Source organism: Amblyomma americanum, chromosome 1 (genome assembly GCF_052857255.1).
Source record: "Amblyomma americanum isolate KBUSLIRL-KWMA chromosome 1, ASM5285725v1, whole genome shotgun sequence".
In the NCBI taxonomy this organism is placed as follows: Eukaryota; Metazoa; Arthropoda; class Arachnida; order Ixodida; family Ixodidae; genus Amblyomma; species Amblyomma americanum.
Window position 1 is genome coordinate 363,038,775 of NC_135497.1, and position 8,071 is coordinate 363,046,845.

An 8,071-nucleotide genomic window follows, 5' to 3' on the forward strand; every position below is an offset into this window, starting at 1 on the left:
GGCAGTCCTCGCGTGGAGACGGCGCGGTGAAAGCAATGTCGTCGAACGGAGGGCATATGACAAGCCCAGGCGTCGCTGTGAGTGACGCCCCAATTTCGGGGATGTCGAGTTCATCACACCGCCGGAGAGGAACAAAAGGAAAGGGAATTAATGCAAAATAAAGTAAAGGAGCTGGGATTAACTTGGGGAGATTGGAGAGTTCATACCGGCCAGGAATGAGAAATGGGTGTAGCAGTGTATGTGGGTGTTAACGTCCCTAAGGTGCACGTCATGCGCGGGGTACGCCGCAGCGGGAGCTTCCAATTAATTTCGACCACCTAGGGTTCTTTGACGTGCACTGACATCGCATGGCGCACGGCGCTTTTTCATTTAGCCTCCGTCGAGAGGCGACAGCCGCGGCCTGGGTTCGATCCCGCCAACTCCGGCTCGAAAGCCGAACGCCGCAGCCACTGAGTCACCATGACGTGTCACAAAGAAAACACAAAACTTGAAGAATAGAAGGCAGTTTGGCGGTAAGCGTCAGGGCTGAATTTGAGCTCGCTTGCACATTTAAATTGCTTCTTTCCTTCCTTCCTCTCTTGCAGCCATCACAAGCGATCAGAGCTCTCTCCGCGTCCGCATTGCTGTATATCAGCGCTGGGATTTTGTGTGCGAGTTCCGCTATAAGTATGAAGCCAGCGGCAGGGCAGCTTCTTTGCAGTTGGTCGCGGGAGCCCGAAGCGCGCAACGCTCTCACTTATTTGTCTCTTCAGTAATTAAGCTGTCGAGCCTCGGTTGCCCAAAGGGCAAAAATGAGAGTGTTACTCATTTTATCATCAGGACAGTTGGTGCGATGCAATGACTTAACCTTTGGTTTGACTTCGACCTACCGAAGAGAGAAGGGGGTTGGCTACCCAGTGCAGGGTAGCCAACCGGAAGCGCTTTCTGGTTAACATCCCTGCCTTTCCCTCCTCCTCTTTATCTATCTATCTATCGGCCTACCGAAGCTCATGCATGAAAGCATTTCGTGTGGGCTTGTGAGCGTACGTGCAAAGCCGATGAGTTCGCTCTGTGGGTAAAAATGTGCTGCGTCTTAAGAGTAGAACCTCGCTGCACAAAATACGCAGAGTTTTGGCCCGTGAACTAGCACCTGTAATGAGATGCAATGTGCGACATTCCAGCGGAGGCGAGACGAGAGGTGATAATTCTCGAAGGATGAGAAGGGGACATTGTGTGTACTTGGTTTTTACATTCATTAATCAAAAAGGATTGACCTAGTCTTGTTTCTTTTCGCGTCGTCACTGAAGCAGAATGGAGCAATGGCACGGCAAACCAAGTTCTGTTTGACGTGCGTTGTCCGACGGCTATAGCTGCATTGCTGCTGCGATGCCTTTGTTGCTACGCATCACAAACTTGCAAGACGAAAACTTTCCAACTCAGATCAAGTCATGGCTTCTTTCGAGCGACAGGAGTTCGCAGCGTAGTTGTATATTTCGCTCAAGGGGCTGTCGGACAGCGATCCAACTGGCCCGGCAGTATAAATTGCACCTAATGGATATTGGTCGATGGAGAAATTGCTGTTCGACAGGAGATCCCCATGCGCAGGGAAACAATCTCTGCAGTGCGCAACACCTCGGCATACAATTTCTTTGACTAATGGATGGCTGGAAATTATTTTCATTTCATTCTGTTCTTCCACCTTGTCGAAAACTAAGGAGCAGCGACATGCATAGAAGGCTGTGCTGGGCCTTATAGGCTAGCGGTGGTGGGGGCACGGACTGTGGCGTCGCGCTGAGTCTAGTCTACCGCCGTTTCCGCCGTGGGTGCACGGTGATGTCCGACCCACGAGCCCTCGGGAACCGAAACGCTGCAGCCCTACGCGACCTTAGGAATCCGTCCGATGTTTCTGGCGCCGCCGCTGCCTATCAAAAACCGGGAAAGAGCCGACGAGTCCGTCCGAGCCGTCGAGCAGTGTGCAGCGCAACACCTGAGCTCGCAGCGCGTCGGGACACTGGGCTCCCGGGGGCATAGACGTCTTCGGGCGGATGCCGCGTGGTCCCCTGCGGGGCGACGGGCCAGCGAAAGCCTCGCGCGCCCCCCGATGGCCTGCGGCGATGACCGCAAAGTGGGACGGAAGCAGGGCCCCGGCAGGAAGCCCACCCCGATTCCCGTATTCCCATGATATCCGTCAGGTTCTTGGGTTTCGTTCTGCCCTCTTCGGCTGACCTTGATTCCCGTTCGCCGGTCCCTCCCCTGGCACTCTCGCTCACGACGCGCCGACTCGAGCGGGGTTTGTTCGCCTCTCCCTTTCCCATTCGACCCCGCACTTCCCTTCCTCATTTCTTGGTTTGGTTGGGCGTCGCTTTGCTCCGGCGATATTCGTGCCCGTCTCCGCGTACAGCACGTGCTCCTGTTTACTTCGGGCGAGGAGCACCGCAGAAAACGAAAAAGGAAGGAAAGTCAAGAATGCCCCAATTCGCGCCGCTCTGAGGGTTTCCGTTTCCTACCTCTGTCGTATGTCTTCTAGGTTTGCTTCCTTTATGCCGTGTAGCATATCCGCGCAGTGTTCCTTCCGTTCAAGGCACGTATGCGCGTTGCTCGCGAGCCCGTTGTGGTGCGCGTAATTTATGGGCCTCACTTCTTACATGCACACTGCGGCGCTGGAACGGTTGCGCACTTTCCTGCGCGCGCGCAAAAAAAAGAAAGAAAGGCGTGAAACATCTAATTTTCTGCCCTTTACACGAGATGCAAAGCATTCTTTTGCAACTAAAATGCTAAACTTACACGAGCTTGTGTAGCTTGCAATACTTAGTTATATGACTTGGTGTGCCATTCTACGCAATTCAGACAGAAGTCTGACATGTGCTATGCATTTTGTGCTAGTGTTGCACCTTGTGTAAATGTTTAAGGTGATATTACCGAGCAGATTTCGACTAATTCTAATTTCAAGCTATGCGGTTTTATTACGTCAGCATTTCGTGGTGCCCGTGAGCGGGCGGTCTCCGACACCCGCGTCACGGGGCTAGTTGCCACTGGCAGTTGACTGAGTCGAGAGCTATGGAGATTTTTAGTATCGATCGAACACGAAGGAGTTGCGCCGCTGCCACACGGCAAACTCCATCTCAAGGATTCCATCAAAAAAAGTACCTCAAGATGGGAAAAGTCTCTGCAGGAAAATGGTGCTCGATCACTTCAGTACCCTGTGGAGTGCGTCCCACAAGCCATGTGTGACCAAGGGACTGAGAAGATCTCAGGCGACCCTTCTACATCGAATTCGCACGGCCTCTGCTCGCACTCCTGCATGGATGCATAAGACCGCCATAGCATCGTCTCCGCTCTGCTCTTTATGTGGTGTGTGCGGGGATATCGAGCATTATATTATGTCTGCCCAGAGTACAACGCGGAAAGGTATGTGATGTTCGCTTCCTTCAAGAAGACAGGAACCCGTCACAGCACAGTGCAGGACATTGTCTACCCGAGTGGAAACCAGACATGCAGAAGGGAGGCTGCACGCCTTCTTTTAACATTTCTGCAGAACACGGATCTTGTTTTTAAATGGTGACAGCCGGAACGGCCTATCGCCTACTGTGATTGAATGTGTGCGTAGATGGTGTCTTCCGGAGTGGACTACTTTATACTGTGAGTGAATGTGTGTATGAATTGTGGCATTACAATGGCCTATGTTCTGCTGTGACTGAATATGTGCATAGATGGCGACTTCTGGAGTGGACTGTGATGTGAACTGTGTGGATTGATTGTGTGCATAGATGGTGACTACGGGAGAGAATGTGTGCTATTATAAGGGACTGTGCGCTTAGCGGGGTGGATGCGAGAGGCTTCAGAACATTGTTAATATAGAAGGGACGCTACGGTGGAGCAATTGCCGGCAGATAAAGCAAGGCTAACCCCACCTGTAGCATTCAACACCTCAACTCAACTCCATAGTCGTAGAAAGATTCCATTATCTCACGCTGAGTTGTGACCCCACTGTCGCCGCCAATAATTTTCCAGGCGTGCAAACAATTAGTCCACCAGTTCAACCTGGAAAGGTTAAAAACTAAATGTTTATTCGTTGCAGCAACATTTTTCTTCAAATGAATTTCGTTGTCTTGGACAAGCTGTGGTAGCAGCACGGCGGAAGAACATTCGACTGTGCATGGGTAGCACACACGCACTTTTGAACAAGCAGGTGCCGGTTGTTATTGCATGACTGGCACCAATATTTTGCTTGCTGCTGTGTTTTGCGGCCGTAGTGCCTTTAAAGTATATTTAAAAGATTTTAAGCTCAGCAGTTTTTCAGCCAAAATTTATTTCCTGATTTTATTTCGCTGCGCGCATCTGTGAGCGCTCCCCGTCCGAGGGTGCGCGCAGCCCCCGCTTGAAGGCCTTCGCAATATTTACGCGCTGCTACGTTGGCCGGGCAGACAACGATGGTCATTAGAGTTGCCCGCCTATCAGCGCCCAGTTAACTGGTCTTTCGAGCATACAGGCCATCGGTTAGAAGGCCTTCGAAATTCCCGGCTCATAAGTGTATCTAAGTCGGCTACCGGGCAAGGGAAGATGGGTCGCCGGAAGCTCTGCTGGGAAGAACTTCGCGAACGTCGGCCCGAACGAGAGCGCGCCATGGCGACACTGCAGGGTATACGTGGAGATCCGGAGTCGCGATCCCGTCGAGCCGAGCGAAAGAGTTGACGGCTATCGGGAATTCCTGACGCGCGAATTCGCGACGCCGAGATGAGACAACGGCGCTGCAGGACCAGGAAGTGCTCAACCGCAAAGTTGCATCCGCTGGACTCAAGAGACAGGCGAACTTCGGTTACGCCACTTGGCCGTTTGAGCGTCAACACAAAAGCAAACCGTTCGGCTCTGCGTGTTCGGTCAGCGACAGTCTCTCAATAAGTAATACCATTCACTCAGTATCATCATAGGGAGGCTGCGACATCCTTCATCATTTATCAGTAACTCCGCAGGAAGGCTAACTCCACAGGAGCTAAGGGACCAACTATATAGCGCGGAAATTGGCTGCGTTTTTTATTAGCGCCTGGTGATTTCTTGAAATACGACAGTCATGTTGAGTTCGTAAGAATACCTCGAGACCAGTTCTAAAAGACACATATTGTTCGAAAGGTTTGTAAGTGTGCATAGATCACACAATCCACGAGCGTATTGGAGGATGGGAATATTTTACAACGAGAGCCGTTCGATGAACCCCCCCCCCCCCCCCCCCCCCCTAAATGAGCCGAGCTTCAGGGCAATCCGATGGCACAGCCGTCGGGACGCCTCAGCCATCACACGGCCCGAAGTAAGATAGAACCAAGGAGAAGCAGATGGATAAGATAATACAATTCAATGTGAAGGCAAGATAACCGATGGTCCTTAAGGGTAACAGACTGGATTCCAAGGGAAGGGAAGCGTAGCAGGGGGGCGGCAGAAAGTTAGGTGGGCGGATGAGATTGAGAAGTCTGCGGGCACAGAGTGGCCGCAGCTGGCACAGGACAGGCCTGTTCATTGGAGAGATATGGCAGAGGGCTTTGTCCTGAAGTGGGCGTAGTCACGCTGATGATGGCGATGATGATGAAGATAATATAAAACTAAAGAGAAGCAGATAATGAGTGCCAGACTTGGCGTGGTGCCAAAACTTTCGTGGCCTGACGCCAGATCCATCGCCCGGTCTTAGATAAGAAAAAGTGGAAGTAGATGGTGGCAGCCCAAGACGACGCGACCCCAGAAACCTCACACGGCCGAATCAGAGCTAAGACGAGCAGGTGGTTCCGCTGCGTTCGTGCGCGAGGTTTAGCTCTGCTAGTGCTGCAGCCAACGAAGAAGCTTACGTCCGCAGCCTGGTCAACTGCGTGAAAGTCACCGTCACTGCCGTGCGCGAAAGCAATAAGGGAAGAAGTTGCAAAATATTGCCCGTTTTTACCGCACATGCACTTATGACAGCACAGCGCGTTTGTGATTACTGTATAGCTGTTCTGCGCTATATAGCAAAATAGCCATGCGGTACAGCGCGCAGTAAACCGGCTCTCGCTGGAAATTTACTAGACCACGAAACTTTGCACTGCCTCCTTTTTTAAGAGAACGTGCTGTTGTTTTCTTCGCGTGTGAACAGCGAAATTCCCTCTCTCATCCCGCCGCCGACCCCTTGTAAGCCATTTAGGCCCCTTCCACTCCTTCATTTTTTTTTTCAAACGCATATATTCGGCAGACACAAACCGAGCTCTTATCAATGCAGGAAGCAGTGATGAATTAGCGCGCATTTCAGTCCACGCTCACAATTGTGAGTAGTTTATGCGCGCACGCGGGAAGTTCATTTTGCATTGTACTCCATAAATGCGAAAAATAATGACAAGCCCATCGTGACTTAATTTTGTTTTGTTCCCCAACGTGTTTTGACGATCGTCTTTACATTGGGAGGGAAAAAGTTTCATTTATCGCTGTACAGAGCTAAGTGCGACAGCGCGAAACCGCGCAGGCCTTTCAATTCTATCATTCACGATAATGAGTTCTTCAAGTGCAAAACGCTGCCTTGTCTTCGAAGCGGCGCAATCGTCTCGCATCTCCAGAGTGCGCGCACCGCCTCCCGGCGTGCCTCATTTTTCACCCGGGCGTCAGTGCCGCGGCAAAGAGCACCGCGAGGTAAAGAGCGTTGTCCGAAGACGCTCGACACGGCAAGCGACACGTTGCCCGCGGGGGACGCTCTCGCGTGCTGGCCGACCCGGCGCAGGCACCGCAGGGGAGGATCTCCGGGAGCCGCTCATTTCTCAGCGAGAGACGCGCACCTGCGGGACAGACCACGTGCTCCTTCGGCGTGTCCGTTGACGGCGGCGTGAGAGCGAAGGGCGGCGCGCGCTGCCGCGGTCGCTCGGCTGTGTCGGCGTGCGGTGGCTGCCCAACATCTTCGGCATGACTGGCCACGCGTAGGGAATACGTGAGAAGGCGCTGTCTGCAGGACCTTATCCGGTCCCTCAGCCGCCCAGCCTCCGGGCTTACACGCCGGGCGGGTCGGCCGTGTGATCGTAGCTCCCACGCGGGAGAGGAGGTCGTCTCTTCTGCCTTCGTTGAACACTGTCGCTCTCGCGGCGGACCTGCCACGACCGAGGCCCGGTTACAGCAGCGGTTCGACGGCTCCAGGCGGCGGCAGACCGCTCAAGGAATTCCCGCCCCGTGCACTCGCGCGAAATTTTACAACGCGAGTCTCACTCGAGTTGTTCACACATTCAGGAACGCGTGGATATCGAATAAGTGAGAGAACATCCACGAAGAAGTACTGGAATCGATAGCAGACGTAGTCGTTCCCCCTCGTTCTGCGCACGATTGCCGCTTGGCTGCAAGTATAGAGACGTATACGTCTGCTGGAGCTTGCGAGTATTCCGGCACGGAGATATCTCGCAGCTATGACAGTCCCGACAAGAAGGCCGCGTTGAAATTGGTGCACGTGTTCCACCCGCACGACTGAAGCGTAGCCATCTTGGCTGCGATGCTGCGCGGTCGCACTCGACGCATCTAAAGCACTGGTAGGAGCGTGACCTTGAAAAAAAAAAACGAAGTAAAAATTTGGTGTCCTCCTGGGACGGACTGCCTTTGCTTTGCATCAGCTAATATATAGCCTAAAAACTGGGCGAATTTGTCTCGATCTGGAGGTCGAACAACGTAGCGAAGGCAGAGCCAATAGTATAGGACAGATAGTGGGCTGACTGGGATTTCACTGCAAGCAACAGCTTTATATACCCGCCAAGTGTCTTTACGGCACGTGTGCAGAAGCTGCGGAGCGGAAGACATTCGTCAGGAAAAACAAACAAACAGTCCCCCGTCATGAAAATCCGCCTTACCGGCTGCACTTGTCGCCCTTCTTGAGTGTAATACATCATCATCATCAGCCAAAATATGTTCATTGCAGAACAAAGGCCTCTCCCGCATCCCTACAATTAACCGCATGGTCGGTCAACCTTCGACAGTAAGTCCGCTCCCCTGAACACTGCTTGAACGGTTCGCAGACTCCGTTTAGATCTACATCCCCGGTAGCACAGTCGTCTTGCCGTGGAGGACCTTCGCAGTAAGGCTAATGCGGCCAGTTGTGCGTGTTGAAGGC